This window comes from Coregonus lavaretus, assembly GCF_964263955.1.
Source record: "Coregonus lavaretus genome assembly, chromosome: 24".
NCBI lineage: Eukaryota > Metazoa > Chordata > Actinopteri > Salmoniformes > Salmonidae > Coregonus > Coregonus lavaretus.
Genome location: NC_140011.1, coordinates 27,815,323 through 27,824,120, shown reverse-complemented (window position 1 = coordinate 27,824,120; position 8,798 = coordinate 27,815,323).

Sequence of the window (8,798 nt, the reverse complement as noted above, 5' to 3'; positions counted from 1 at the left end):
CAAACAAAAATAGCCAGGCCATACTTAATTTAGTAGCTCCCTTTTACGACCTAAAAATAAGACTACCTAATTTTACTAACTGTTCCACCCTAGCCCTGGGCAATATTCCAATGAGATAAGGAAATCCCCTTGCTCCTGGAACATAAATTATACATGTTGTTAACATTCAATTACAATCAATAATCAAAAAATGGTAAGTACACACAAAACATGATACAGCTATACACAGTCCTATCTCATCATTAATCGTTTATATCAAACTAATTCCTCATAACTACTCCATAAAAATATTATATAAAACCTTTCACAATATGAAAACCACTCCAATTTCTTCAAGTATACAATGATTATGTTTAATTGATTACCCTTCAGATCATATCCTCTTTAATTCTCACAATAATTATTAAACCCAAAATCTCCTCCTTATTATCCAATATCAAATGATCCATTATCTTTTACATAATCAACATCAAAAGAAAATCCATGTCGTTTGCCATTGTTCCTGTCACCCCTGTAAATGTCATATTTGTCTGCTAAATTAGCGTCTGCTAAATTAGCGTCTGCTAAATGACTAAAATGTAAAATGTAATATTTCATTCATTACTTTGTGTAAGAATTGATATTTTATCCCAGGCATCTATTTAAAATTTGTTCTCTACGTTGTCTCCTACTCTCCCCTTATCATAATGCTATAGGAGACTTCCATCAATCCTGGAGAAAAAAAACGCCCCCTCACGAAACACTGGATAATACCACGTTTATTAAGTTAACTACACCTTCTACTATAAACCTATAACCCCATTTCTAGTAATTTAATCATCGCAAACTGTTGCATTGATGTTTTAAAATATAAACCTATTGTTTTATAATCCAAAACCCACAAAAAGATGTCTACTTAATCCATCAGGCCAACAGCAACAACTATCTCCCATCGTTCAACGTACTATAAACACATTATCGTTATCAGAAGTAATGAACCGTCATCATAACTCACCGCTGTTTAAACAAACTATATAATGTCATAATAAGAATGATCAATTATCAAATATCGTTCCTTATTCAACTATCTAGACATGTTCTTAATTTGTAAATCGTCTCCACAAAGCAATACTACCTAATAACATATTCTCATTCACCTAAATATAAATAATTACTTCTATTAAACAATCCCATTCAACATCAAGTCAACCTGTCTCATCACCCAATTAACTTACTTACTTTTTAAACCCTCTACAATATCTATCATACTCTACCGCTAATTTTCCTTATAACGGTACCTCAACAGATGACAAATTACTGTGAAGTTATAGTCAAAACATATAAAACATCAAATTCAAAGCTATGCAACTTTAATTACTATGTTATACTATTCACTATGTGTCGGTAAGACAATCCCTTTCACAAAATGTTTATCAAGTCACCTATTAATCTATGTCAATATCCTCAATGTAAAAGTTTTGCTTTCTATCCCTCTCTGGGTTTGAACCAGGGACCCTCTACACATATCGACAACATTCACCATCGACACACCATACAAAATCCGCGATCCTTGCAAAGCAACTACTTCCAGTTCATAGAGCAAGTGACGTCACCTAATGAAAACCGCACTAGCTCTCACCGCTAACTAGCTGGCCATTTCACACCAAACATTCAACCCCCTATGACTTCCTTCTCCACAACAACCATTGATCCTTGTACACCTAACGTAACCCATAATGTCCCTTACAGCGCTCTCACGTTTCAGCAAGCCCCAATGGTTAACACCCGCAAACAAAAACATGGACATTCTTCCATGTTTTACTAGTAGACAAATTAACACACTCTCAAACAGCGTTCTACATTAACCTCTATCATCTATCATAAATACTATCTTAGTTGATTACAGGGAAATTGAATGTAGTTTAGGACGCACAGAAAAGCGAATGTCTTATATTCATGGGAAGTGAAGCAAGGGAACTAAGACAATTATAGAAATATAAATAAAAAAACTAGGGATAATGGAGCTTTGTTAGAAGTATTATGGACATACTATCGTAATAAATAAACTGAACATACATGATGTTACTAGAGCAATTTAGGATGGTTAATGTTGTTACGTTAGGTTAAAAACGTACTTCTAACAAAGCTCCATTATCCCTAGTTTTTTTTTTTTTATATTTCCATAATTGTCTTAGTTCCCTTGCTTCACTTCCCATGAATATAAGACATTCGCTTTTCTGTGCGTCCTAAACTACATTCAATTTCCCTGTAATCAACTAAGATCATAGCCACACAATGAAACCATCACTCCGCCATTATCAGAATGAATGAGATCTAGTCAACTATCCTTTCAAAGTAGGCTACAAGTAACACCAAACACTTGCTGTAGTTTACCATCATACAGTATATTGAAATCATCCATTTATCACAATCCAATTTATTTATAGACATATTCCACCATTCTCACTCGTTTAATCTAGCAAAACCTTATTCAATGCCCCAAAACAATTACTACCACGCACTCTTCTCTCCATACCCGTAAACATTTTTACATTTGAGTCATTTAGCAGATGCTCCTATTCCGAGCGACCCACAATTAGTGAGCTCATACATTTTTTATAGTTATACTAGCCCCCCTTGGGAATCGAACACACAACCCTGGCGTTGCAAGCACCATTCTCCACCAACCGAGCTACAAGAGTCCTGCTATTTAAACCACACACGCTTCAAATCACACATTCAACATCACCAAACCAAATACTCCGTCTTACACATTCAATCAACACATCAGCAGTGGAATTTACACTCATGAATGCAGATTGTTACTCCATGCCATTGAAATGATAAATAAATTCCACAAATAGCGCCATTACAATGATTTCTCATCTTACCCTCTGATACCAAATGAAGTTCCCTCACTTTACTATGTTAGCTCTACCATGATAATTAGTTCAATTGAACCCTATATTGGCTTTGTACTATATTATACATTACGTCTAAAACAACATTACTTATGGTCAGTTTATTCCACTATCACATGAACCAACTACGGTATAAACTTAGAAAACCCATATTAATTACTTTCCCACCCATTACGTACGTCTACGTTTTGGGTGAGCAAGTTTAATACAGACATGGCACTCTAATTATGATTTTGTCATTACCATTTCCAAATCGTCACAACTCCTTATAGAACATTATAAACTTCTAGATACTCACATCAAATAATCCCTTCATAGTGTTTTTAACCATTCTTAATCGACACAAATCTCTACAAACATTTTCCCAGCGGAACCAAAATGTTTTATATAAATAGACTAATTTCCCGGACACTGCTCTGCCTGTCCAGAAAATATAGCCTAAATTGCTCTCTAAAATAACGTCAATCTCCATACCACTCCTTGATTATTCTATGAATTAATTAAGTTATATATCGTAACTTCTTATCCAAACTTATATCAAATTATTATACACATTTTTAGAACTTATTTTTTTACCCTTCAGATTCAAATTACCTACTGCTTTTTGTTCATAATATCGCCCATTTTGTCCCGTTCAATTACTTAACTTTACATTACTTTTACAAAATACTTATTCTTAACTGCTGATTTGCCTGTACTAATTTCGTCACTTCCTGTCTCTCGCTTCGAGTTTAAATGAAGCTCTGCTTTACGTTTACTGGTGACAGTTTTTCCAGATATTGCTCTACTAAGCTGGTCATTAATTACTTATTAGTTCATGCAATCATTAGTAATTAAATACTTAAATAAAATCCCCATCTGTATTAAAATGTCGTTTGCCTATTTCTGCCATTTTGGTGCTATTATTCAATATGTTACATTGCATTGGCTCCAACTCCTGGCCATTTTGAGTAATTCATCAAAATATTAATTCAAAAAGGGCCTCAAACCCACTATTTTATAATGTTTTTTTTAACCATTATGAGTTAAACATCACAATAAAGGACTCAAACCTTTATTTCTGCTCTGTTGGGGACTCGAACCTCACAACGCTGCACTAAGGACTGTAACCTTCAACCGTAGGCCTACATACATGGCCTCAAACCATATCCTTAATGTCCTTAAATATTCATGATGTCGTACACTGTATAATCTCGTCATGTCTACCAAGGACGTTTATCGCTGAGGACTCGAACCTCGCATCTTTCTACGTTCGTCTACCAAAGACGTTTATCACTGAGGACTCGAACCTCGCATCTTTCTAATGTCTATCCTGTCGTCACGGGACTGACATAACCCATCTACCTTACTTTAGGACACAAATCTAACTTATCATAATAAAAGAGCCTACACCCAATGTTGTTAAAACCCATTCTACTACTTCTGTTTTATGTTTGGTCCTTTACTCAGACCAAACCCTGTTTAGAATAATAGCACCCTATTATCGTCAAATTTAATTAACTCCTTACATCTCATTACATAACTCAATACAACTCATCGTCCCCCTTTAAAAATATTGAATTTTAAACGTTCGTTACAGTTCAGCTTTACCACAGATAAGTCTGCTTACCTGTTAGCTGAGCTGTAGACTGCATCCTGTTTGTGAAGACGCCAATCTGTTATGATGAGTTTCTGATATTGAGAAGTTCAAATTGCAAGAATTTACTTAGACATTCTGTGGAGATTTTATACCAAGTATTTATTGGATCACGAGCTCGTGGGTTCATCTAACAAATGGACATGGCTTTGCCCTTCGTCAGTTGAACTAACTTGAACAAAGGAAACACTCTACCTTATATACCTTCTATTACCCTCTTCCTGGCACACATCTGGTAAGTCTCCATGGGCACTCCCTGTCTTTGATGTTCATCACTCTTTACCCCAAGTCACTATCCTGCCCATCACTCATGCTATCCTAAACATCACTAATCTACCTTGACATAAGGAATGTAGACTTCATGACCCCAAACCACTTACCTCGTAACTCTACCTCTGTCCTCACAATACTATGACATGACATCATTACAATGGTTTTAGACAGGGAACACATACTGTATACATCTTCAAATTTATTATTTAGCCTCAGAGTGAGATTGTTTTTTCTCATCCTTTTCAGAATCTCCAGTGTGATTTTCATAGCGCCCGGGTCCATGTAAGCTGCTATCATCTTATACACGGTGTCATGAGTGCCATCATTCTCCAGCTGGCCCTTTGGGATGGAACAAAAGCCTTCCAACACCTCCTGCGTCAGTGCCATTTAAATCTCTTCAGCTCTTTTAAGACCAGCTCATCCAGAATTTCCACCAGCAGATTCGGAACAGACGCCATTGTAGGTCACTAGACAAAAAATATTTGAATAGAAGGGGAAATCGTTTGATGAAGGCACAATGGACTTGCATTGGTTTAACTTTACATTACAGTGACCTTATTACTTTTTCAATATTCTTGTAATTACAGTGTAACAAGTACTGTCATTACTCATTGCTACAGTGTATTCACACTGTAGGCTACTTAAAGTTACTTAGGGTTAGGGTTATGGCTTGGGTTACGGATTAAGGATAGGGGAGGTTACGGTTACTTTTGTAAACGTTGTAACTCTTTTCAACAATGAATAATTACAAGACTTGTTACACTGTAATTACACCCAGAGGTAGCGTTTCTGGTGGGCAGAGACTTTAATGCGGGGAGACTTAGAACCGCCCTACCTCACTTCCTCCAACATGTCTCCTGCGCCATTAGGGGCGCTAAAACTCTAGACCACTTTTATTCTACCAACAGAAACGCATACAAGGGCCATCCTCGTCCTCCCTTCGGCAAATCTGACCATAACTCCATTCTCCTGCATCCTGTTTACAAACAAAAGCTCAAACAGGAAGTACCAGTGATGTGCTCAATCTCTCCTTATCCCAGTCCCAATATGTTTCAAGCTGCCACCGTTGTCCCTCTTCCCAAGAGCTCCAAGGTAACCTGCCTAAATGACTACCGCCCTGTAGCACTCACATCTGTAATTATGAAGCGGTTTGAAAGGCTGGTCATGAAACACATCAACACCATCATCCCAGACACCCTATACCCACTCCAATTCGCATATGGCCCAACAGATCCACAGATGACGCAATCTCAATTGCACTTCACAGTGCCCTCTCCCACCTAAACAAGGGGGGAAATAACTTTGTGAGAATGCTATTCATAGACTACAGCACAGCATTCAACACCATAGTCCCCTCCAAGCTCATCACCAAGTTAGGGACCCTGGGAACAACACCTCCGCCACGCTGACTTTCAACCCGGGGGCCCCTCAGGGGTGTGTGCTTAGTCCCCTCCTGTACTCCCTGTTCACCCTCGACAGCGTGGCTATGCACAACTTCAAGTTTGCTGACAACACGACAGTGACAGGCTCTGGCTCTGTCGTAGCAGGCCGCGACCGGGAGACCCACGGGGCGGCGCACAATTGGCCCAGCGTCGTCCAGGGTAGGGGAGGGAATGGCTGGCAGGGATGTAGCTCAGTTGGTAGAGCATGGCGTTTGCAACGCCAGGGTTCTGGATAAGAGCGTCTGCTAAATGACTAAAATGTAAAATAGGCCTGATCACCGATGGCGATGAGACTTAGCAATGTGGTGCCAGGACAACAACCGCTCCTTCAACGTTAGTAAGACAAATGAGCTGATCGTGGACTATAGAAGAAAGAGGGGAGAGCACGCCCCCCTTCCACATCGACGGGGCTGTTGTGGAGTGGGTTCTTGTCGTTCACATCACTAAGAACTTAACATGGTCCACACACACCCGCACAGTCGTGAAGAGGGCACGGCAGCGCCTCTTCCCCCTCAGGAGGCTGAAAAGATTTGGCATGGGCCATCAAATCCTTAAAAATGTATACAGCTGCACCATCGAGAGCATCTTGACTGCCTGCATCTCCGCTTGGTATGGCAAATGCACTGCCCTTGACTGCAAAACGCTACAGAGGGTGGTGCGGACACCCGAGTACATCTTTGGGGCCGAGCTCCCTGCCATCCAGGTCCTCTATATCAGGTGGTCAGAGGAAGGCTCAAAACATTTTCAAAGATTCCAGCCACCCAAGCCATAGACTGTTCACTCTGCTACCGTCCGGCAAATGGTACCTGAGCATCGGCTCTCGGACCAACAGGCTCCGAGACAGCTTCTACCCCCAAGTCATAAGACTGCTAAATAGCCATTCTGCTAAATAGTCAATTAATGGTACCCGAACTATATGCACTGATGCTACGCACACTCACTAGACTATATACTGTACAGTGCCTTCAGAAAGTATTCACACACCTTGAATTTTTCCACATTTTGTTGTGTTACAGCCTGAATTTAAAATGGACTAAATAGAGATTTTGTGTGACAATATGCCATAATGTCAAAGTGGAATTATGTTTTTAGACACTTTTACAAATTAATTAAAAATGAAAAGCTGAAATGTCTTGAGTCAATAAGTATTCAACCCCTTTGTTATGGCAAGCCTAAATAAGTTCAGGAGTAAAAATGTGCTTAACAAGTCACATAGTAAGTTGCATAGACTCACTCTGTGCAATAATAGTGTTTAACATGAATTATTTATGACTACCTCATCTCTGTACCCCACACAAACAATTATTACACAGATTTAACCACAAAGACCAGGGAGGTTTTCCAATGCCTCGCAAAGAAGTGCACCTATTGGTAGATGGGTAAAAAAAAAAAAAGTAGACGTTAAATATCAATTTGAGCATGGTGAAGTTATTAATTACACTTTGGATGGTGTATCAATACACCCAGTCACTACAAAGATACAGGTGTCCTTCCTAACTCAGTTGCCGGAGAGGAAGGAAACCGCTCAGGGATTTCATCATGAGGCCAATGGTGACTTTAAAGCAGTTACAGAGTTTAATGGCTGTGATAGAAGAAAACTGAGGATGGATCAACAACATTGTATTTACTCCACAATACTAACCTAAATGACAGAGTGAAAAGAATGAAGATTGTACAGAACATATTCCAAAACATGCATCCTGTTTGCAATAAGGCACTAAAGTAAAACTGCAAAAAATGTGGCAAAGAAATTCACTTTATGTCCTGAATACAAAGCGTTATGTTTCGGGCAAATACAACACATCACTGAGTACCACTCTTCATATTTTCAAGCATGGTGGTGGCTGCATCATGTTATGGGTATGCTTGTCATTGGCAAGTACTAGGGATATTTGTAGGATACAAATAAACTGAATAGCACTAAGCACAGGCAAAATCCTAGAGGAAAACCTGGTTCAGTCTGCTTTCCAACAGATACTGGGAAACAAATGTTCCTTTCAGCAGGACAATGACCAAAAACACAAGGCCAAATATACACAATACAGTGCCTTCGGAAAGTATTCGGACCCCTTGACATTTGCCACATTTTGTTACGTTACAGCCTTATTCTAAAATTGATTCAATTGTTTTTTTCCCTCATCAATCTACACACAATACCCCATAATGATGAAGCAAAAACAGGTTTTTAGAAACGTTTGCTAATTTATTACAAATAAAAAATGGAAATATCACATTTACATAAGTATTCAGACCCTTTACTCAGTACTTTGTTGAAGCACCTTTGGCAGTGATTACAGGCTCGAGTCTTCTTGGGTATGACACTACAAGCTTGGCACACCTGTATTTGGGGAGTTTCTCCCATTCTTCTCTGCAGATCCTCTCAAGCTCTGTCAGGTTGGATGGGGAGCGTCGCTGCACATCTATTTTTAGGTCTCCCAGAGATTTTCGATTGGGTTCAAGTCTGGGCTCTAGCTGGGCCACTCAAGGACATTCAGAGACTTGTCCCGAAGCCACTCCAGCGTTGTCTTGGCTGTGTGCTTAGGGTCG